Here is a 23,476-nt window from a genome sequence, read left to right as displayed (position 1 = left end):
TGAACCATCCGTTCAAGCATTTATAGCAATGCGATTTTATAAAGATTCGTGTTTTGTCGTGCGCGGTTATCCGTTATTTGGGTCGTCACGGAACGCTTCTCCTCCCCTTGAATGGGGTGTCATTTTTCGGTTTTGGCCTTAAAAAGGGTATCAATTTTCGCTTTCCTTTTTCCTAAATAGGGTCAGGGTTTAGGAACCTTTGCGACACTAGGATTTTTGAATTAATTCGAATTTTTTTGATTGGCTGTATGGAACAAAGAATTCCTAAAACAGAAGTCGAAAACGTAACGACTCTCTCGTAAATCCTGGAAATCCTGTGTCCCCAGAGTCCTTCGTTTTCTCGTGCCAAGGCCTAGCCGGCTAAGAGAAACGAAAGGGCTATGGGGACGAAAATGAGATGGCGTCAGCCACGCCTTGTTACGCACTAATAATCTGCAGGAAAAAGAAGGAAGTTGTTGCAGTACAACAAGCAATAAACGCTTTGAGGACAAGTGAACAAAGAGCTAACCAGCGGGCCAACGTTTTGTTATATAGTCCATATAAAGGACAAGTGAACAAACCGCTAACGTTGTGTTATACATAAACAAAAACACGTGTTATATATATAGGTGTAAAAGAATTGGAAAGATGTTTTATTAATATTATTCAGTCAAATGAGTTAACTTAAAACACACATGGTGTCTTTTTTGTATGTATTCCTTTCTGAAATTAAAGCAAAGGATTTTTCAAACCAAGAGCATAATTTTGAAAAATGAGCATAATTTGAGCATTTTTTGGGCAAAAGACGAGCATTGCTAGGAGCATAAAATGCCAGTTTTACTAGCATATTCGGGAAATGCCTAACCGCAAGGGAGCGCGAACGCGCAAAAAAGAGATAACAAAACTGACCATAAGCACTCAAGATAGCCAAATCATCGAGAAATCGAGTCGACAGAGAAGACGAGAGATGGTACAGATGGTATGCTAAAGTCAAAGTATTGTAGTCCTTATGAGAGTAATACTGAAAAACCCAATACGGCAGAAGCAAAACTGAAGCTATGTAAAGCTTCCATTTTACTGTCGCCTCACCTGGCACTTCTGCAGGGCTAGCGACAGGAGAAAGCTTGAACGTATACAAAAAAAGCAAAAAGCAGACCTACCATCGTTGTACCACAGATTCGAAGATTACAGGGCATTACCATCTTCATCAGCGACTAAGCAAGAAAAGCGCGGGAGATATCCTTCGAACAATAGAAGGAGTCTGTGACCGGCATAAAGTGTCAGTGGCTTCCGTCCTTGGTCATTTGTTTTGTCACGATCCGGCTAAGGAACCAAGTGAGGCTCGTAACATAATCTTGGAGATCGTAAATACCGTAACAGATCGAAAAGAAGGGGGTTGAAGAAAAGGCCTGGAAGCTTTAGTAACTATCCTTTGTACACATACGAACGAGTATCAAATCGCCATGGCATGCCCTTGTCCACTTTTTACCTTCTCTCGTTCTGTCTAGTTACGCCAGAAAAATGGAAGAACTTGACTTAATCGCCGTTAAGGTTTCTTATCCAGGATTCAGGATATCGGGAATTGTTTTTACACGCAAAATAAGCACATCTTTTAGTCGTGGCCATTCTGCTTGTGTCCGTGTCCGAACTTTCGGTCTTTGTTTATCAAAAAAGTCACGTGACACTGCGTGACACTACACGTGAAAGTCTAAAGCCGAAGTGGTCAATTGTTTTGGATTTATTTTATAGCGGCGTGGCAGTGAAAACCACCTATGGGGACGAGAATGACGGCATCTGGTTTTGTTATTGAGCAAACTGGGTACAACCTTGAAAATTAACCAGCTAGGCCTTCTTCCAAGTCACTACAAACACACACATTTTTTACAGTTTCCTAAAGGTCTTAATATAAGAAGTGTTTGAACACCAAAAACAAGCAAATGTTTACTTTTGACGGCAAAAATGAAGATAAAATTGGCAAAAAATGATAAATCATGCTAGCAATTCTTTTTTTGAGAAAAAGTGTTAAAAAAAGCTCGTTAAGCCAAATTGTGCCAAAAAATGCTAGCATAATCGGACCTAATCGGGAAAGGCCTACTTGCGGTCTATGCTTTGCTTGCGCGCTCGACTGCGCACTCAACCGGCCGAACTCCGGGTTGGGGTTGGGGTTGGGGGGAGGGAGCCAGTCCGCGATATGTGGGTGGACTGGAACCAACCAAAACAAACATGGCGACGATGGCGACTTTGACATGGCGACAGACCCCGAACACTTTCGGTACTCATTCTAGTACTCTAGTCGTCACGGATAGCACGGAGTTGACTCAGATCTATGGCCATAACTAGCTATTGTAGTCCTCTTAGATCAGTCTATAAGAATCTATAATACGCCCTGAGACCATATATGTCACGGATCCATCACGGACATCGCCGTCACGTGTTTTACCAAATTTGACCGTCACGGGCTTCACCAACAACCGATGATGAAGGAATATGTCGTTGAAGAAGGCCTTATTGAAGAATGTCGCGCTCTCTCGAGACTTTGAAAAGTGCCATTATCACAGAAACTAATCAATCGCTTTCAGACGGATCACTAGAGGAATCTCATTGGACCGACCTCCCAGATAACATTATTCTACATATCTTTTGCTTTCTTTCTCCCAAAGAAACCATCGAGAATATAGTTCAAAACCACTTAAAGATAGCACCGTTGAACTTATTTTAGTATTTAAACGGTAGATATAGGCATATTTTTATCCCCTAAAATTTTTTTATCTGTTCGGATTTCCTAGCTGAGAGTCTAGTGATCCGAAAGTTATGGGGATCAAAACTTACCTTTTCGAAAAAATTCCAGCCAGAGAAAGGCTCCCGAAAATTCTAGGTGACCTTTTTAGAGTAAAAATCCGTTAAAAATGAACAATTATACCATTTTTTAGATACTCGAAAATCCTAGGAAAGGCAGGCAAGCAAAAAAATTACAATGAATGTTCCGAAAAATCTAGATCTCAAATCGTCTTCCGAACAGATATTTTAACGAAATATTCCGTTGGGTGCCCCTGCTGCTTGCGGGTGAAGTTTGCAGAAACTGGCATCGCCTGTCGAAGGACGAATTGCTCTGGAAATGCTTTCTTCAAGATACTTTATTCAACGCAGCAAGCAGCAAGAACATCGAGCTTCCGAATTCATCTTCTTCTTGGTTTACAGAGTATCAAAGGATCCACGTTAAAACACCGTTTGTGGAAAGCCAAGTGCTCAAGGAACATACTGATGAAGTCCTTCATGTTGCGTTTTCTCATGATGGCCAACATAGGCGTACGGGCAATTTTTTGCCAGGGGGGGCGGTGAGATATTTGCCCAAAAAATTCTCGCAAGTTGCCCAAATTTTTCGAAACAGTCGAGAGGAAACGAGGGTCATACGATGCACTAACATAGGCTTACAAATGAAGTGAAAAATCCTTACATAAGAATCTATGATATGAGCTCATAAAACACGTTAAAAGAAATAGCTGCCTCTAGCATTTCGACGGCCGTAGATATCTACAAAGCGATCCATGTTATTGTTGACTACAGAGTTTGAATATACCAATAAATGCTAATAAGTGCGATTACACGTAATAATTTAAGTAAAAAAAAAAAAACAAATGTTTCTCGTCCGGATTTCTGCAAAAAAAAAAGAGAGCGGGCGGGCGCGTTTTTTGTTATTTTTTAATTGTTTATTATCTTGTCGTAGCGATACGTGTGTTGTTCGAATATCGATTTTTTTTTCTCCCTCGTCAAATTTTCCAGGCCAGAAGCGAACTTACAAAATAAATCCTGCAAGGTAATTGACCTATCCAATAGGGACCTAGCGTAACAAGGATCGATTTAAAGTTTATTTTGGCCTTAGTTTGAATTAAAAGGCAGACAAAAGCCATACCTTACTCTGTACAAAGTACAAGGAAATAGTGTTGGTTTTTGTTCGTTCTAACCTTTCCAAAAACAGATAATAAAAAAAAGAGGCCGCCCAAAAAATGAAACGGGCGGAACGAGAAACATTTGTTTTTTAACTTGGCCTTACTGACACGTTGTTGCCCCATCAGGTGCTGCAGCGGTAAGTTTTCAATCTGCGCAATGCACTGAATGATCGTTCAGCAGAACACGATGTATCACTGCATGGATATGAACCACGTAAAGAAACTCTGAAAACAACCCTGCTGAAAACTAAGCAAATATATCATTCTCTCATTTTGTATTTCTAAAACAGTCATCTAGCCTATTCCGCGCACATTACGAAAACTCACGCATATTTTCTACTCTGCTTCCAGAATCTCGCTGTCGATTTTGTAAAATTTAACAACGTGGAGAAACTATCTTTATCAGTTGTTTAACTGTGACAGAGATTTGCAGTACAGTGCCCAACAGTAAAAGAATTTAAAATCTGTGAATTGAACTGGCTTTAACACGCCGACTTCAGGTTAAAACTTCGAAAAAAAAAACTGGCTTTGCCCAAATTTCTCTTGCTGCCCAAAAAATCTGTGTTGCCCAAAATTTGGGGGGGGGGGGGCTGCAGCCCCCCTGCCCCCCCCCCGGCCCGTACGCCTATGATGGCCAACTATTGGCTTCAAGTTCCAAAGATTGTAGTGTGATTCTTTGGCGTGTAGATGATTGCAATCGTGTTGGTATCGCACAGAAGACAAACTTTTAGCAGTATAATTGGAAATATGTCCAGTTCTGTGAGTTCAATGCAAGCGACACATTGCTTCTTGTATCCGGGGTAACACAGAAACGACGGCGTAGAGGTGAGTGGTTTTCAAATGTATTGAATTTAGTTGCAATTGTTTATTAAAACAGTTTTAGCATTTTCTCTCACAAAAGTTGTGGACTCACCTGTATTGGTCTGAAATAATGAATGCCGGTCATAACGCCCCCAAGCAGCCCAAGTAAAACACCCCTGAGACATAACGCCCCCTATATATTATAAGACATATTTATTAATTTACATATTTATTGTGCACTTTAAATACTCTATATTTAACTGATTTAAGGTTCTTAAGTGTAACCCCCCCTGCCCCCCCCCCCCCCGGCCCGTACGCCTATGATGGCCAACTATTGGCTTCAAGTTCCAAAGATTGTAGTGTGATTCTTTGGCGTGTAGATGATTGCAATCGTGTTGGTATCGCACAGAAGACAAACTTTCAGCAGTATAAATGGAAATATGTCCAGTTCTGTGAGTTCAATGCAAGCGACACATTGCTTCTTGTATCCGGGGTAACACAGAAACGACGGCGTAGAGGTGAGTGGTTTTCAAATGTATTGAATTTAGTTGCAATTGTTTATTAAAACAGTTTTAGCATTTTCTCTCACAAAAGTTGTGGACTCACCTGTATTGGTCTGAAATAATGAATGCCGGTCATAACGCCCCCAAGCAGCCCAAGTAAAACACCCCTGAGACATAACGCCCCCTATATATTATAAGACATATTTATTAATTTACATATTTATTGTGCACTTTAAATACTCTATATTTAACTGATTTAAGGTTCTTAAGTGTAACCTTACGAAAAAACTGGCGAATATATGAAAAATACAATTGATTGAGAAAGCTCTGTTTAGTGAAAGTTCATTTAATATAACAAGGGGGGAGGGGGTGGGGGCGATGAAGATATTGAAACTCGAAGCTTGACATTTTAGCAGCCCCCTCGCTAGCGGTTCAATTTTTTAGGAGTCCCCCCTTTGGTAGTCGAAAAAATTTCATAGCCCAATTCATTTGATCCGCTGATAAAAGAATCGCTAGACTGAATCATTATTGTCTTCAGTGGTTTATGACGGACTTGAGATCCAGTTGTGATGAGATCCCTGTTGAGTTCTTGAGTATTTATTGATTTATTGTCGCAGAGTGCCTAGTCTTTCATCAAGGGGTCACTGAGAACTGAGAACTACCAATACTTGATTGATAGATTTATTAAAGCTGCAAAGGAGTAAGTTTGTACAATCAATCTGACATCCAGTGAGAAACAAACAGTAAAATTTCTTGATACAGAGTGTAGCGGCCAACTACAGTACTTACCCGCTTATAAGAACCTGCAATTTAAGAACCTGTTGGCCTAAAAATATCAATTTAGACCCCATTTACATTAAGAACCTATTTAGCCTAAAATATGAAACAGGTTCTTATGGAAAGCAAGGTTCTTATAGAAATTAACCTAAAAAAAAACAGGGTTCAATTTGTTTTCGGGCTCCCAAATTGTTTTCGGACTCCAAATTTTCTTGTTTATTAAACAAGTAAGGCGTCTTTTTGGCTTAATAAACAAGTTTGACTAGTGAAAGTTGCTTATTAAACAAAAAAGACCCTGTTTTGGCATTAAATTAATATACATGCCACCTTTCTACCATTCACAGGTGTATAATATATTTCTCATTAAATAAGAACCTATTTAAGAACCTGCGTAGCCTAAAATTCCACTAAGCATCATTTAAAAAAGAACCCGTTTAGGCTAAATTTGAAAAAAATGGGTTCTTATAAGCGGGTAAGTACTGTATGCTGGGCCAGGCCAATAACTCATATTCATTCAGGTTAACACACATTTAATATGAAACTGAGACATCTCAACGTCTGAAATGACTGAAAGATTTGCTGCAACAAGAAAACGATACGCTAGCTTACAAACTTTGTGTACAATATAGAAATACAAGCAAAACAACCAAACGAAAGCTATACTTACAAGTTATTGTGCCTACATTCTGACGATTGTGGTACAAACTTAGAAATCTGTTCACTCACATGGCGAGAAGAAATGCGCCTGCATATTCTTAGTCAGCAGTAATGACTACTTCATGTAGCGAATACTAAATGGAACTTGAAACTTACACAGAGTAATCGTTGTTGAATCTTGTTGAAACAATGTGGTTTTATTATAAAAAGGTTCGGCATTTCTAAAGCATTTTTGGGATTTACACAAGAGTGTAATAATTACTGAGACTACATTTGTTATATCTGTAAACCATGTGATATAGCTGAGTTGAGCAGGTCATTTTACTGTTGAGTTGAAAACCATCCGATCTGTCATGTGTTGGTTTTGAAGTATACAAATTTTCAGAGCCCCCCTCCTAGCCCAACAATTTTTTCAGAGCCCCTCCTCCCCTTCGGTTGTCTTAAAATTTTTGGAGCCCCCCCCCTCAATATCTTCACACCCCCCCCCCTTGTCATAATAAATGAACTTTCCCTTAAAGATTAGCTTGTAAATGTAATGGGTAACTTTTCAGGGGTTTCTATGGAATGACATGAGCAAAAATGGATTCTCAGCATCGATTGGATGGCACCATAAGCTAGTATCTTTATATATAGATATTCGCCTCACTACTCGTTCTCTCGTGGATCGAGCAACAAAAACAGTTGAATCATACCTTGTAATTGCCATAACGGATGAATCGCAATCAAACAGGCCAGTTAACAATCTCTATGGGCGTTTACAATCCGCGAGCCATTATAAATATATAATGGCCATACAGATTGGACGCGAATATTTTATTCTACTTGTGAAATGAAAACAATAAATTGAATGCAAAGTATTCTTAGGCAAATCGGTAGAGATCTGTATCAAAAGTTAATGAATACTAATTAGCTGAGCAGGAGTTTGTATCAAAAATTAATTCTATTGTTTGATTTGTATTGGTTTAAAGTTGTGTACATGTGATCTGAATGCTGGGATTGGTTTGCACCCTCACAAATAGTTAATGAGTTCTACTATGTCATTTATTAATTTTATTACATCCTCAGATCTTTCCCTTCTCTCATCTTTCTCCAAATATATAAATCACGATGGGGCGTTTTGTCTGATGAATTAGGGGATGTCATGTGGGGCGTTTTTTCTTAAGATAGGGGACGTCATGTCTTATAGGGGGCATCATTTCTCAGGGGCATTTTATCTTGGGGGTGTTATGACTGGTTACCGAAATAATCACTATTCACAGATTTTGCTGTTTAGGTCTGGTTATTGTGAATAGCAGGGTTGTAACCAGGTATATTTTTTCATCGCTGATCCCAAATTTTAGCTATAAATTTGGATTCCTGATCCCCAAAATGTGGCAACATTTGATCCCTGATTCCAATTCTGATCCCATCTGATTGGCTGATCCGGATCCCATGACTTGTGACCTGGGATCCCGAGGCTGTGATCCCGATCCCGAGGCTGTGATCCCGATCCCAAGGCTGTGATCCCTGATCCCATATACCGCTGGTTACGAGCCTGGAATAGAAAGAGCCAAGCGACCCCTCACTTATGACCCAACAAGCCCGCTCACAGACATTCTCTTTTTCCATTCAGGGCTTTTCATCTTCAAACCAAAAAGACAAACAGAGATCGAAGTAAGCAAATGATACCACTCAGTACAATAAAGTGCATTTAAACCACTTCAGATGTGCAAATGGCCAGATCTGAAGATGTGTTTCGGTATAGATCGAGACCAGAGTGTTGAAAAAGGAAATGGAAAATGAGGTATTTTGATCTTAAATAGGGTCAAGAATTAAAGAACAAGGTGGAACATCCCCACCAAAAAATTTTAAGCTAAAGCAGTTATCCCCCAATTTTGTTACAATGTTATAAATTGTATAAACAATAAATAAAACTCCAATTGTGGCATGAAAATATGCATATATGAGATATCATTATATATCTGTCTGCCAACATTATCTGCTCCAAGAACAGTTTTCTGAGAGTGAATTAAGCTCAAGGAAAACTGTGAACTTTTAGCTAGGGAACGATATATACAGTCCCAGGCAAGTTTCCACTGGCAGGCACACCTAGGCTATTGTGTTTGTTATCTTTCAATTTTATTTTTAACACAGGGCTTCCTTTTTTGGGTGACCTTTTCTTGACATTCAAATGTCGAATGTGGAATACCAGTTGGGTGATACCATGAGATATTCTTCAGTATTGGCTGCATAATGTGATGTGTTTGGTCCAATAGTGCATGAGAAATAAAGATTTGTCAGACCTGTATAGATAATTATTATTATAATATTATATTCACTGACTCAGTTAGTAGTTTTTTTTCCATTCCACCACCTTAAAATGAGTAAACTTCCAATTTCTGGATTGCTTTAATTAACACATGTTTTTGGGGTTGCAGGGGAAATTTTTATCTACAAGCTCCAGGGATTTTCTATGGTTAGGTTACCTCTTATAAGTGTCAATGAACCATTTGCTTTGTTTGGAACATGGTTAACTGAGAGGTGTTATGTATCAGGAACACTTGAAGTACTGGTAATTATGGAACCTGCAGAGAATGGTGGCCAACCATTTCTCTCTCAGCTTTGGGCAAACTATGTCGAGAAATCACCAGAAAATCAAACAAATGAAACAAAATCAAAGCTTGCTCGAGTTGTTAATCACAATGGTTGGTCAGTGACAATTGTTCACGTGGCCAGGCCAAACGTTAGTACACAATCCACTTATGCCTTAACCACATTGCAGAGGGATGACCTTGTTTGCCTCATCTTTACTTATGGTACCGTAACTAATGCCCTACCTCATCAAATAATGTTCAAATGGTTACAACTGCCATGTGATCTAAACAGTCACGGAGGAAGGGATGAGTGGCTTTGAAACCCACTGCAGACCAGACCATTGTGTTGAAACCAATGGACATATAATTGGAATGAGTTTATCACCAGACCATCAATACCTCTATGTTAACTGCCGCCCATTTCAACAGCAAAATGATGCATTTGGCAATAAAATAGACCAGTCTCATCCAGAAATCTCCAATGATATAACATTGAAAGTTTACAGTTTGTCCACATATGAACTTGTTGGTGTTCATAGTGGTCACCAGGCCTACACTGGCAAGTATTATTGTGCCTTTATTTATGGGGATGTTGCAGACAAGTTGGTTACAAGGTAAGGTTTCAGTTTTAGGTAAGTCTGTGTCCGAGCCAAGTGGCCCATCAGGGCAGAGCTTATCCCGGTTTCAGTAACATGAAGCATTTAGGAGTATTATTTCTACTCCTTCCTGGATGGGATACTTGTCCATCGCAGGGTGACCCCCCAGCATTAAATTGGCCGGTACCCATTTATACACCTGAGTGGGGAGGGGCACTGTGAGAGTAAAGAACACAACACATCCAGAGCCAGAGTCCAGTGCATTAACTATTAGGCCCTTGTGCCTCCCCCGACAAAGTTGTGGTGCCCGTTTAAACTTTGTGCTTGTTAGCTCAAAACACTATTCCTGTGTTCCCCACCCCCACCCGTGCAACCCCCCTCCCCACTGAAAAAATGACCCTGTTTTAGTGTGTATATATCATTTTAACTTTGAAAAAGAAATTGCATTCTAACAGTTTATGTAATGGTTGATTCGACAATTCTTTCAACGTAATCAACCGTTTCGTTCAGAAGAACACGATGGTTGGTCTTTGCAAATCACAAATGAGGTTAAATGCAAAACCTCAGATCCAGCAGTCTACAGCAGATGAAATAAGTTGGTCGGTCTGTTTTAGATTGTTACATGTTCTTGTCTTAAATGACACCATCTAAATTCAACTTATTTTGCTCTTGCTCTATATAGTGGAGCTGAAGATCATTGTGCCCATGTGTGGAACAGGCACTTTGGAGCCAAACTGGCTACTCTGAAGGGACACAGTGATATAGTCAACTGCGTCGCATTTAACCCTGTCAATCAAGAAATGTTGGTCAGTGCTAGTGATGATCACACCATCCGAGTGTGGAAGTCAAGACAACTGTCAAAATTAAATCACAAGTCAAACGTAGGAAAAACAATATATGGAGATTAGTCAATGGGATTTCTGGAAAAAAAAAATGTACGGAGAAACAACTGTGTGACATGATAATTTGATAGCACTGATAACCTTAGACAAAAACAGCCTCGCCCCACCCCGTTACTCTTTTAAAAAGAATAAGATTACATTTATGTGAAAGTTGTGCAAAGTTCCATCAAACGCCCGTAATCTTTGCAGCTTGTGGTGGGAGCAACGTACGTTTTTGACGAAAGAAAGATAAACAAATAAGCGCTTCAAGTGAAGAAGGTTCAAGTTCAAGTCTAATTGGCACGTGCGACGCAAGCCCAAACACGCAAAACACGCGTAAACTAGCACAACCCAAGCGCAAATGTGAGTGTAAGGAAAACATCCATATCATTTTCCGGCTTTCACTTGGCTTGCAGCTGCATTTAAGCTTGCTTCAGGTGTGATCGTTGCAAATGCAAAACAACAGATCGCGACCGAAGAAATTCAAATCCGAGAGCTAGACAACTACTGAACAGCCGACTAAAAAGGGCCTGGGATTTCACCGTGTTAACTACATAAAAACCAAAATTACCGCCAAAAACGACCATATTCGGTCAAAGTGGGTTGGAAACTACAAACTTTAAGTATTTTCTTAGTAACCTGGAGATTTAAAAAGCAATACATGATCTAGATAGATAGATAGATAGATAGATAGATAGATAGATAGATAGATAGATAGATAGATAGATAGATAGATAGATAGATAGATAGATAGATAGATAGATAGATAGATAGATAGATAGATAGATAGATAGATAGATAGATAGTTTATTAATACAACTTCGCAACCTAAAAGGTTGAATTATGTCATATTTACAAATTTATAAAGCTATAAAAACTAACGATAAAATGTAAAAATTTTTAAAGAACTATACAAGAGTGATTAAAATCGAAACTTAAGTACATTAGAGACAATAAAACTATTTCTAAATCTATTAGTCTTAGTTTCTGTTCACCATTTTGGAAAACAAACACACACACACACAAAAAAAACATCAAATGTGCCTGTGTACGTATACCTGACGTTCTTTGTTATGTACTGTTTGTGTCTTACACGTGTGAACGTAATATCGCTTGATTTGCGCTTACATTTGCACTGACTCGATATCAGTAAGTAGTAATAAAATTTATGTCTTTAATATGTCAAACGAATAGCTTTGCAGGAATAGGCATTTGTCAGCAAAATGAAAATAACAAAAGATTAATTCAATAAATAAATCAAGCAAAGAACTTCACTTAACTTACCTCTTGTCTTTCCGTTCCATTTCTATTCCGGCTTTTTTCGCCATTGGGTAATTTTGGCCGCTACTGTGGAGGTTCCTGTGGTTAAATGCGTGGGGAGATTGGGGAGAGGGACCCATGCACCAAGCGCTGCCAAAGGAGAAGAAAGATTTAGTAGTAAGGTTAGGAAATTGTTAAGTGCAGGCGAGATCGATGGAAGGTGTCGTAGGATTAATAAAAGTTAAAACAGACGTGTACTATGACATAATTCCTCAGGAAGCGATTTATGATTTTATAGTCTGCACAAGAGCTCAGGCAGGATCCACTTTCGTGTATACTTTTGCCGGGTCATGACGCACAGCATTAGCACTGCCTGGTTTATGCAAAAAGTTTTACACCAGGCTACTTACCCTGTTGCGTGACATAACAAGTCACTGCAGTAAAATTAGACTGAAGAGAGCTTCGTGTCGATTCGAGTGAACTTTTTTTTTTTTTACAAATTTTGCCTTGAAAAGCAGAGTATTTCTGGTATTTAACATGTTTCAGTTTACTTTGTGCGCGCTAAAAATCCAAGATGTCACTTGTTTTAAATCCTGCATCACGCCTGGTCACATATCAAAACGCAATCAACGAGGCGGACCAATTGGCGCACGTTGTTGATTTGGCCTTTGGGTACAATAAAAATTTGCTCGCACTAAAAAGTAACGAGAAATACTTTGCGCATCGTGGAAATTTTTCATCGCTATATATTGTACTATAAAAATTAGCGAAAAAACGGAGCGACATTTCGGTGACTAAAAGTAAAGGTGCGAAATAGAATAAATTAAATTGTAACTGTTCAGTGTCATGTCATTCCAGTGAGGTATCAAAAATGATACTGAGAGTAATGGTGCCAAGATCAGCGACACCGAAACGTCGTTCCGTTTTTAGTTAACTGTATTTCTAAGTTTAATACTATATATTGTGCCTAAAAAAGTTCGGTTGAAACAAGTAGTGGGAATATCGTCACATGTTCCAAAGTGCAATGTTCTGATGAGAAAGATGACGATTATGAAGTCATTGCGTTACGCATTGTTAAAATGAATTCATTACAGTGAGTGAAAGCAGACGTTTACGGTGGTTGTTTCTCTCGTGAAAACAGTTGCTTTTCCCACTCGCTTACATCTGCAATGACCCAAGAGCAAGCCCTGGAAGGCGAATTTCCTTCCTTTCAACATTGAAATGCAAAGCATTCAGATAACGTTAGAAATCATTTCCTTTGGTCTTTATTCGTTATTCCTCTAGTGACGAAGGTTCATTTTCCGATGTCGCACGCACACGTGGACCCTTTATTTTCCTATATTGCAGAATGAGCTGTGGCTTCTACAATCAGCACAACCAGGACTTAACTCATAAACGCAGTTATGAAAAGAAGAAGGACGCACATATTCATAGTACAAAGATCACGTTGAACTCCACTGCGCATCCTGAATCTTCCATTCGCGCATAACCACAATTCCTTGCAAACTCCACTGCGCATCCTGAATCTCCCGTTCGCGCATAACCACAATTCCTTGCGCCTTTGATCCTACCGCCGACCACAATTCCTAGCGTTTGGTTAAAAAAAAAAAATGATTGCAGACCCCATAAAGTACTTTTTCCGATTAGAGAGCTGCCTCGCTCGTTCGCTTCAGGCTCACTCCCTGCGGCAGCAATAATAATCAGCATGTTAAGGCAAAAGGTTTATCAAAGTTTAAAAAAAAATTCTGCGACTGGTTTCAGAGCCACCTTAAAATTTTCTAAATTATTAACTTATATTAGCAAAAAATGAAAACTATTTAAGGTAGCCAAGAAGTGCCGTTTTATCCCCTGTATTTCCAAAGGATCGCGCCCACATGTTTTTCATAAATGGAAACAAGAACATTGAGAAGCTTGAGAAGCTTAAAATCGGGCGCTTTGCCTTGAAAGGCAGGGTTCAGTAAGCAGAAACCACGAAGCAGTTACTTAAGTAGCACTCAGTCCGACTGTGTTTGTGTAAGTCACAGGGCTTGCATGAGCTGTATTAGTGTGCATAATATAATATCTAGAACGTTGTCGAGATTGCATTATTACTTAATGACATGATGGTTTCAATTTATAAATGTATCTCACACAATACAAATAAACGATTGAAGTAGACGACTAGACAATGCAAAGTTTTAAGACTTAGCAAAGTGCAGTGTATTGGTAATACTGTAAGGTGCGGTTTCACCTGAAGGTCGTGTGCTTTTCGGTATTTTCCAGGCATTGCACTTTGATGGGACAGTACTACAACCGTTTACCGGGGAACTACTATTGTCAAGAAAATGATCACAACTTGTTGATGAATGATTGAACATTTGTTTCATACCATTACTGTAATAGCAATTGATGAAGGCTTTTAGTCCTGAACCAAAGTATAAGGACTGGGAAATACTGAAACCCATTATCAGCCACCTTAAACGGAAATATCTTGTTGGTGTTTCAAGGAATCCAAGGAAACTTCACTCATCCCATGTATCTATGTATTGCGGTATTTTGTAATTTTTTGAGTGATTTTTGGGGATGTTTGGCAGGTGATAGTTTTTTTAAAAGAATTAGTAAAATTTAGACAACTAAGAAATATTGAAAATTTAATGTGAATTTAACATTGGAATTTGAAGTTAGAAATTGGCAGACGGACACCAAACAGCCCCGTGACATCCTGGAGTGTTTTTGCATGGGGGTCAACTGTGTGATGATGTTTCCATTTTTTTCTTCAATCCCCACTGATAAAGAACTGTTGTTGGTGTTATGTTGGTGTTATCACATGTCAAGCCTTTAACAAGGTATGAAAGAACACAAGGATTTAAATTATTCTGGTGCTTAATTTTTGCGTAACTAAAATTAATGTTACTCAAATTCCTGATGGATTCTGTCTTAAACTGTTACGAGCTTAGTATTTCCAAATTATTGCATGTCAATGTAAGGCAAGACAAGACATGCCTTGGTTCTTATGTAATTCTCTTAAAAACACATAAGATATTGACTATAATTTTGTCTGTGCTATGGCAATTCACAGTGGGGTGGTCTTGATGTGTCTTTAACTTGTAGACTGGACTGGACTAGTAAAACGCGGACTAGTAAAACGCGGACTTGTAAAACGCCTCTAGACACTTCGAATTCCTTGGCCACAATCATCTTACGGCTCTCTTCAATACATAATGTCTCAAAAAAACAGTAACCTCAGAAAGAAGTCAGAAGCAAATAAGGTCGAAAGACCGAATTTGAACATATAACGGCAAATGTTCTAATGTCACGAACGTAGGAGTCGTGTAGGCCCGTCACCTTTATTTACCACATACTGCCCCCAAATTAAAACAGTATCCTCAGAAAGAAGTCAGAAGCAAATAAGGTCGAAAGACCGAATTTAAACATTTAACGGCAAATATTCTAATGTCACGAACGTAGGAGTCGTGTAGGCCCGTCACCTTTATTTACGATTGACTGTTGATTTCTGGACGGGCCCCGTTCTACCTCGTGCGAGCAATACAAACGACTGCACTCAACAGACGTCAAGTAGTGGAAAGAAAGAAACATATGCACACAACTCATAGCATCAATCCCGTTGTTTTAGTAGGGGTTTGCAGAACGAACATGTGCTATACTGCAAAAACATCTCCACGCTAAAACAGACCATAGAGTGCTCAAAAAAGCTAGAAATATGCCGTCGAAGAAACACAGAAGAGCTTCAAACACAAATTGTTTCGCTCGCTAAACCGTTTAGTTTTATCCGATTTACAAGCGCTTGTTTTACAAGTCCGAGTTCTACAAGTCCGTGCTTAACAAGCCCTCGTTTTACAAGTCCGCGTTTTACAAGTCCGCGTTTTACTAGTCCTCGTTTTACAAGTCCGCGTTTTACTAGTCCGCGTTTTACTAGTCCGCCTTTTACTAGTCCGCCTTTTACAAGTCCGCGTTTTACCTGAGTCCGCGTTTTACTAGTCCGCGTTTTACAAGTCCGCGTTTTACTAGTCCGCGTTATACTAGTCCGCGTTTTACAAGTCCGCGTTTTACTAGTCCGCGTTTTACTAGTCCAGTCCAGTCCTCGAAATACAGTATGCCAAAACTCCCCGCCCTCTAAAGATAAGTCCTTGACGGTTCTTGTCGTTTTTCGGTGCCTATTCATCTTCGGCGTCTTTCTCATCCACCTCTCGTTCTGTCCTGTGTCTGTCATCACACGAAAGAAAAGCTGATTCTCAAAAAATCTGCCACAAAAGGAAATTGACAAAAACAATATGAAAACCATATATCGAAAGTTTCTTATTCTAAAATTTTATCATACGTCTTAATTCAGAGCTACAAAGAAGTTCCTCCTTTTGAGTTATTGATACTGTTCTTACAGTACCTCTTTCCACTAGCGAAATTTTACAAAATTCCTTCGCGGCGAAAAGGTAGCGCGAATCCAGAACAGACTCCAATCGAGAGTGGGTTAATTCTAGATTACTATTAATTAACTATTACAACATTCATTTTTAAAATAGTTTCCCAAGCCGACTAAGCTAACTAAACGTCGAGTGTATCTTTCAGTAAACAAAACATGCCGTTATGACGCCGGAAATCCAGCTCACGCATACTATACCCCGTGACTCACGCAAACCTCCGACTTACGTGCTACTACAGTCATTCCTTTCTAAACATTTTTTTTTGACCACCACCGTACCTTTCTACCCAAAAAACTCATGAAACCGCCCGGTTTTAACCTGTTTTAACCTTTCAAAAATTAGAGCGTTCGAAACTAAATAAGATCCGATCCGTAATCACAAACAACATACAGCCGTTTACCAGCACTCTTTAAAACTCCTGAAACCCTTCAAAATCAGGCAAAATAAATCTTTGAAATAACCTTTATCAATGTTTCTTATTTTTTATTCAGTTCTATAAAATGCCTTTCATACACTACTGTCAAACAAAAATTTCAATTTCCTCAAAGTTTCAAGACAAAAGAATAACAAATATTTCGTGCACAATGTAATTTGATTAAGCCAATATTATCACGTCTAAAAATACTTCAAGCAATTCAGTGAAAACCCGTTTTTTTTTTTCGTATCAACGAAAACCACTTTCGAATAATCAATACATGAAAATAACAATAAGATCAAAAGGAAGAAAGGAACCTTTCTAATTATTTGAAGACTTTCAAAGCCGTGATATTATGCATCCAATCCGCGATAAAATTTAATTACAACAAAATCCAAGTTCTCATTTTGAAGTCCATTTTTTTCAGTTGATACCTTTATCCAACTTGTGAAAAATTCCATTCAAGTTCCTATTAATACTGTACATTCCTAATCAGGGGGGGGGGGGGGGGGGAAGCAACTTCCCATACATTCTCTTATATGAAATCTGAGCGATGCTCTCACAACTTGCAAAGCAATCATCGGGGCGGTAGTCAGCGGATGTCTCTAAGGCGCATGAGCAGCTCCTTTCTTTGCGAACTTGCCAAAACAAAAACATGGGACCAGTGAGAGAGTTCGATTTTTTTTATATATGTAGTAATAAAAAAGACTTTCTAAGTTTTGACTTTAAAGCAGCGAAAATTTCTCCGAAAAGGTTCTTGGTGTCAATATGTGGTGTTTGTTATGAAATAAAACCATCACGGGAATGGTAATGAAAACGTGGCGATCGAATATTCCCGCGCTGGTCGGAGCTATTGTTCTTGCTCTATTGTTTGAGGTTGTTTGTTGACTTGGTCTTTCTTTGTTTTACTTCATTTACAATCCCCATGTGGGCCAGTTGAAAATCGTGGTACAAACATGTCAAACATTTGCATTTCAGCACTGAAAAGTAGCACGGCATCACAAAATTCTGCGTTCTTAAAACTACACGACGATGACGAAATTTTCGGATTTAAACACGCTGCTTTTAGATTTTTAGTTAAGAGAATTGAACCCCTTTATAATAAGTGATTCCACGACATAGCAGCTTCCATTTCGCGGGAAAAGATTGCCTGTTGCATCATCGTCCAAAAACCGCTGACTACATCGTGAATTGATCGCTTTGCAAGTTGTGAGAGCATCGCTACTCGGTCCCAGACCTCGTTTCTTCCCCCCCCCCCCCTGTTCCTAATGTTTTGCTCAGGTCTTCAGAAGCGTCTTACTAACCAAATCTAAAATAATTCCAAAACATGCTGTACAAACATTCTACTCTTTGTGACAAACGACTTGACGACCAATTGTTCAGAAATGAAAATCGACACAGTTCTTGCTAAATAAAAAAAAAGTTTTACGGCGGAGTCAGGCTCAAAAAATATACCGCAAGATCACACCCCCATTCATAGTCAGAAACCAGCAAACCATCTAGTTTGCTAAAAAAAACACTGCGTGACATCAATGACGTTACCTTTTTCATTTACAAAAATAACTTTAACTTGTCAAAGTAAGTGCAATTTCACAATGGTGAATATCAGTACAGTATGGGGCCCAGTTCTCGGCCGGGTCCAGTTCTCGGCCACTTTGTGTTTAACGCGTTTTTTCACACTCCAGTTGAATCAAAAGAAAAAGGTATTTCCTTCAAACGATAGACTGATTCATGTGCTTTAAGTATCTTGAGTTTGATCGTTCAATTCGATATAGAAAGCTCACACGTCGAGTTTACGCGGAGGTAGGTGAATTTGCATTCCCGAAAAAGTTGTTTGTTTACGGCTCCAAATTCATGGATGTAGTTAAATTCGTATTTTATCCAAAAGCCCCCACCATACGAGCTAATTTTTGGCATGTGAAACGTAGAATAATTCAGCTTTCTGCTTTAGTTAACTTTTCGTTGAACCGTTGTATTTTTTGGTCTTAATTTACTTCGAAATTTTTTCTTGCGACGTTTGCGTATTTGCCAGTTCTCGGCCACCCTGCTCGCTATCACAGCTTAGCGCTTGGTTTTTAATATAATTTCATCTGCTGCTGCCAGAATGAAAGAAATAAATGTTTTCAAAATAAAGTTCAATCTTATCTCTAAGTTTTGAGCTGACTCTTGTCTTGTCTATTATTTCTACAACACCTAAATCTTTCAAGACCTTTTCACTGCAAAATAAACCATCTAAATGCACGGGTCACACAATGCGGTTTTGCCAGAACCTGCACATAGGCAACTAGGCGCGTTAAAATCCTTCTTTTCTAAAGTAAAACAAAGCATCATAAAAATAATTTGCAGGGTTCAAAATAAAATTTCGTTTTAAGCCTGAATTTGTCGGCTTTTTTTGTCAAGGCTCATTTTTTCCCGGCTGTTAGAGAGCTATGCATTTTCAAGGGACACAATCTATCTGCATACATGACGTACCCAGATGCATTCTGGGGCGATTTCAAACACAGTCGGCCATTTGCAAGTTTTCCGAAGTGATAGAATATTTTACGGCAAAGCAACAGAATGGATTGGAGCAATGTGACTTCTTTTCTTATTTTGAATGTTTGAGAAGTAAATAAGATCTTCAATGTATTTTTTGGAGGGACACAATACCTGAGAAGGTGGGGCGGCCCGTTATTCATCTTGGCGACTAAGTAAACCGCAAAACCAGCAGTTTTCGTCGACAAGATGAAATTTTGGTCGCATTAGCGACCAGTGAGTCGCACTTTCTAGCCCTGTAGCTGCTTTATTTTCTGATATGAAATGTTTTCTTCAACATTACCGCAACTTTGATTTCAGTTGGCTGATCAAGGCATGATATTTTCTATTTCTTCGGTGAAAAGTAGCCGGCAAGTGTCGTCAAACTGCCGGCTACCGCCGACAGCCGGCTGCTATTTTGAACCCTGAATTTGGGATCGATATAGTATAAATAGGTTTACAGAGTGATTTTATGACTGTGAAAATTAATTGAGCATTTTTTTACAGATAATTACGCACAAGCTTTTTAGTGGCCGAGAACTGGGCCAAGGTGGCCGAGAACTGGGCCCACAAATGGAGCTTTTATTTTTATTATTGCTCGGGCAAATTAATTTTTGACCGGTCGATAGCTTTACACCAAAAAGCTGAATAATGTAGCTAGCTCTGGGAGAAATTTCAAGTTCCTGCGGTTCTTCTGAGGTAAGAAATACAAGTTTACGTCAAAAGTGGCCGAGAACTGGGCCCCATACTGTACTTTGCCCCGTAAGCTTTTTTCTCTGTCCTTCTGCCGAAGCAAAAAAACACAACCTGATTACACATTAACCCAAAAGTCGACCAAGTGTGCCTGCAACGATTTCCTGTCAAAACTAAAATGAAAACCATTGCGGTATGCGTCACCCGTAGCGGTTTTGTAGCAACCCCAAGCTATCCCCGTCTTTTTGGCCGCGCCAGGAGACTACGCTCTAGGACGACCAAAGGGTAAACTATAAATCGGCCACGCCCGATTAATTAATTATTAACTTTTAAAAACAGTGGAAATTAATACTTAACTTCTGTTAACCGTTGCGCGCTCAACAGCGAGCTCAGGGTTCCTGTGGTTAAATGCGTGGGGAGATATGGGAGAGGAAGCCATGCAGCCAGCGATTCCCCTTTTTTATTATAAAATAATACTCAGCATGTTTAGACAAAAGGTTTTTAAAAGTTTAAAAAAAATTCTCCGACTTGTTTCTTCTATTTTCGAAATTACAGTCCGACCTCTATTAAGCGGCCACCTATTAAGCGGCCACCCTCCATTAAGCGGCCACTTTCCAAAGTCCCGATTTATTTGTCACTAAACTGCTGTACTTGTTACCTCTATTCAACGGCCACCTCTATTAAGCGGCCGCGGCCACCTTTTTGCTCTCGCGAGTGTATTATTTATATGTTTTTTTTTACCTCCATTAAGCGGCCAGCAAATTATCTTTCCAAGCGAAATGGTGACAGATGAAATATATCGTCGTGAAATATCTTGAGCTAATTTTTTTCACATACTAATCCTTGATGCAAAAGGCCTAAGAAACTTGTCAACGATGTTTTGCATATTTTTCTGTACATTATCAACCCGAAGAAATACTGTACATTTCAACTACGTGCCCTCTGTGTTAGAGCTAGAACTATGCATGGGCTGGAAATGCACTTGATGTTTTGTTTCAATGAATTTTGGATTTATCTTCATATATGTTCACTTTTTAAAAGCATTTTGCTATATAGAGTCAATAAAATCATGTTTACTGCCCTTCCTATCCAATTTATATTGTACCTCTATTAAGCGACCAACCTCTATTAAGCGGCCACTTTTCAAAGTCCCGAGGGTGGCCGCTTAATAGAGGTCGGACTGTATTAACTTTTATTACATATATAGCGAGACTTTTGGGCAATAAACCTTGCAAATAGATTTCTATATTTGCTATATTTCACATGTGAGAAAAGCGATACGTCCAATCAGCTTCGCGTATAGCTTTCTTCACATGTGAAAAATACAACCAATCAGCATCTAGAGTGGAACGACCCAACCAATCAGAGCGTGCGAACTCAAATGGTTTCCAACAAGGTGGAAGAGCGAGCGGCAAGTTTGCTCCCGACGGCAGTTTATGCTTGGAAAACATGGCTACACGATTTGTTCCTTGATAACTTAAATCTTGGTCTTTGGAGAACTTTATGGAAAGGCAAGCAAACAGGAACTCGCTAAGCAAAACCGAAAGGATACAGTAATGAGATGATAACGAAAAAAAACCATTCTTCAAAGGCGGAGCGAAGACAAGCGAAGTGTCGATAAATGGACGCGAAGCCGGCGGACAAGAATTCCTTTTAAACTTGCACCGCATCCGCAGACTTTCTAAGAATATTCAAGCTCACTTGGGAACACCATGGTAAAGTAGATTGTATTTCTGAATGTGGATTTTCGTCGCAATTATTGCTTAATTAGCCGACTCCTTGTGTTGTCACAATTTTGTTCAAAATTCGCCTGCGTGTTTAGTTGATTCGCTTGTAGCGACGCTTACTCGATGCGATACCAAAAGTTTTCCTTTTAAAAAGTAACGCAATGTATTTAATTGAATAAAGTTTATTCAGGAGATTTTGTTGGCACTAATTTTTCGAATTTGGTTAAAAGTGATTTCGCTTGGAAAGCGATGTGCATTTTGCTACTTTGTTTTTCCTCCCTCTACGGTCAAACTGTAATATGTCAAAGGTTTATGAATTAACTTACGAGAAAAATTGCGTTAAGTTTACAATGGTTGAATTCTCGTTATATATACTAGTGGTACCTATCGGTAGAAATGCCAACGAGTACAACGGGAGAGAAGAAGGAAGGATAATTGTAAATGTTTGGCTGAAAGTACGCTTTATGATTTTGGTCCGATAAATAAACATTGGGCGTTTTCTTTGAAAATCTGGAATGTTTCTGGAATAACTGAAATGCGATTTTGTGAAGGCTAAATGAGGAAAAAGTTCTAAAATAATACCAAAGTAGTGAAGATTTAGTGGGAAATCTTGTAAACTCCATGCTTTTTGAGAGTTTCAAGCCACTGTTGTTCGATGCCGCTATTTTGGAAAGGTTTCTGCTGTTTTAGCTGTTTTAAAGGCCCAAAGGTCTTAATCAAAGTTGCTATGACCTACTGAACTCGGAAAATAAATTACGAAACAAAAAGCAAACTTTTACAAAGATTTGCCAAAACAAGTCATTTCAAACTTTCCACACTGCAGATAAATCCACTCAACACGTAAGTATCCAACAAATTTGAGGTTCCATCTTTGTGGCCAAAGATGGAACAAGTTTATTTTATTTTACTACCACCATTCCGAGAATAATTCATCACGCGCAATGTGTGACGTCTCAAATGTCACGTTAAACTGTTGTTGTTGAGAGCTTTTAGGAAAATTCAAGGCCCGGTTGTCCGAGCAAAAAAACTAGACAATCCAGGAAAAAAATGAAGTATAGGGCATTTTTTTTATAAATTCGAGAAACGAAAAAAAACTCTAAATAGCTCTCTTCTGATCGATAAAATCCACGACACCAAATCCGTTTCCGTGTTGTTTTCATAGCCAGACCTAACTTAATTACGTATGCAAATTTGTATGACTTCGAAATTTTCGAAGCTTTGGAAATTTTGAAGCTTTGTAATGCATTTCTTGCCTTCATCTTAAATGAAATTAAATTCTAAACAAAGTTTAATTCAAGTTTCTTTCGTATTTCAATCTCTAGTTCGGGAATTTTTGTTTTTTGAAGCGAACAGATTTGAAACCTCTTTGTTATCTGAGACGCATCTTGTCTGGGAATTTTAGTTGCCAATGCATCATGCACGTGCTAAACAAATTAGTAGCGCGCTGATTGGCCAAACTACAACAAAGTGTGCACGTGCTGAACAGATTCTGTTGAATGGATTGGCTAAAAACATCAGAAATTGTGTTTTCGACAACTTCCGCCTACATCCTAAAATGGTCAAAGAAAATATCACTACCGGAACCGGATTACGCGAAAATCGAGCTGAAAGATCTGAGATTTTTTCTGCATAGCCCTCACACTAGGCACGGCTCTATATCCTGCCGCCGAGACAGGCTCGCGTTTTCGCTCGCCTGTCTCGTTGGCAATAATAAACAAATTACAGCATAGAAAGT

At 39.0% G+C, this 23,476-nt stretch overlaps 1 pseudogene across 1 annotated transcript; it reads left to right on the top strand.

Moving 5' to 3' along the window:
* Positions 1-2,494: 2,494 nt before the first annotated feature.
* Positions 2,495-11,225, top strand: LOC144647075 (F-box/WD repeat-containing protein 5-like; annotated as a pseudogene). The gene is made up of 5 exons (XR_013569520.1): positions 2,495-2,641; positions 3,030-3,279; positions 5,060-5,245; positions 9,082-9,851; positions 10,516-11,225. The product of XR_013569520.1 is annotated as an F-box/WD repeat-containing protein 5-like (transcript).
* The last annotated feature ends 12,251 nt before the right edge of the window (positions 11,226-23,476 follow it).

The sequence above is a fragment of the Oculina patagonica genome, chromosome 1 (assembly GCF_052425735.1).
Source record: "Oculina patagonica isolate OP01 chromosome 1, crgOcupat, whole genome shotgun sequence".
Classification (NCBI taxonomy): Eukaryota; Metazoa; Cnidaria; class Anthozoa; order Scleractinia; family Oculinidae; genus Oculina; species Oculina patagonica.
This window is presented reverse-complemented; position numbering and strand designations above follow the sequence as displayed.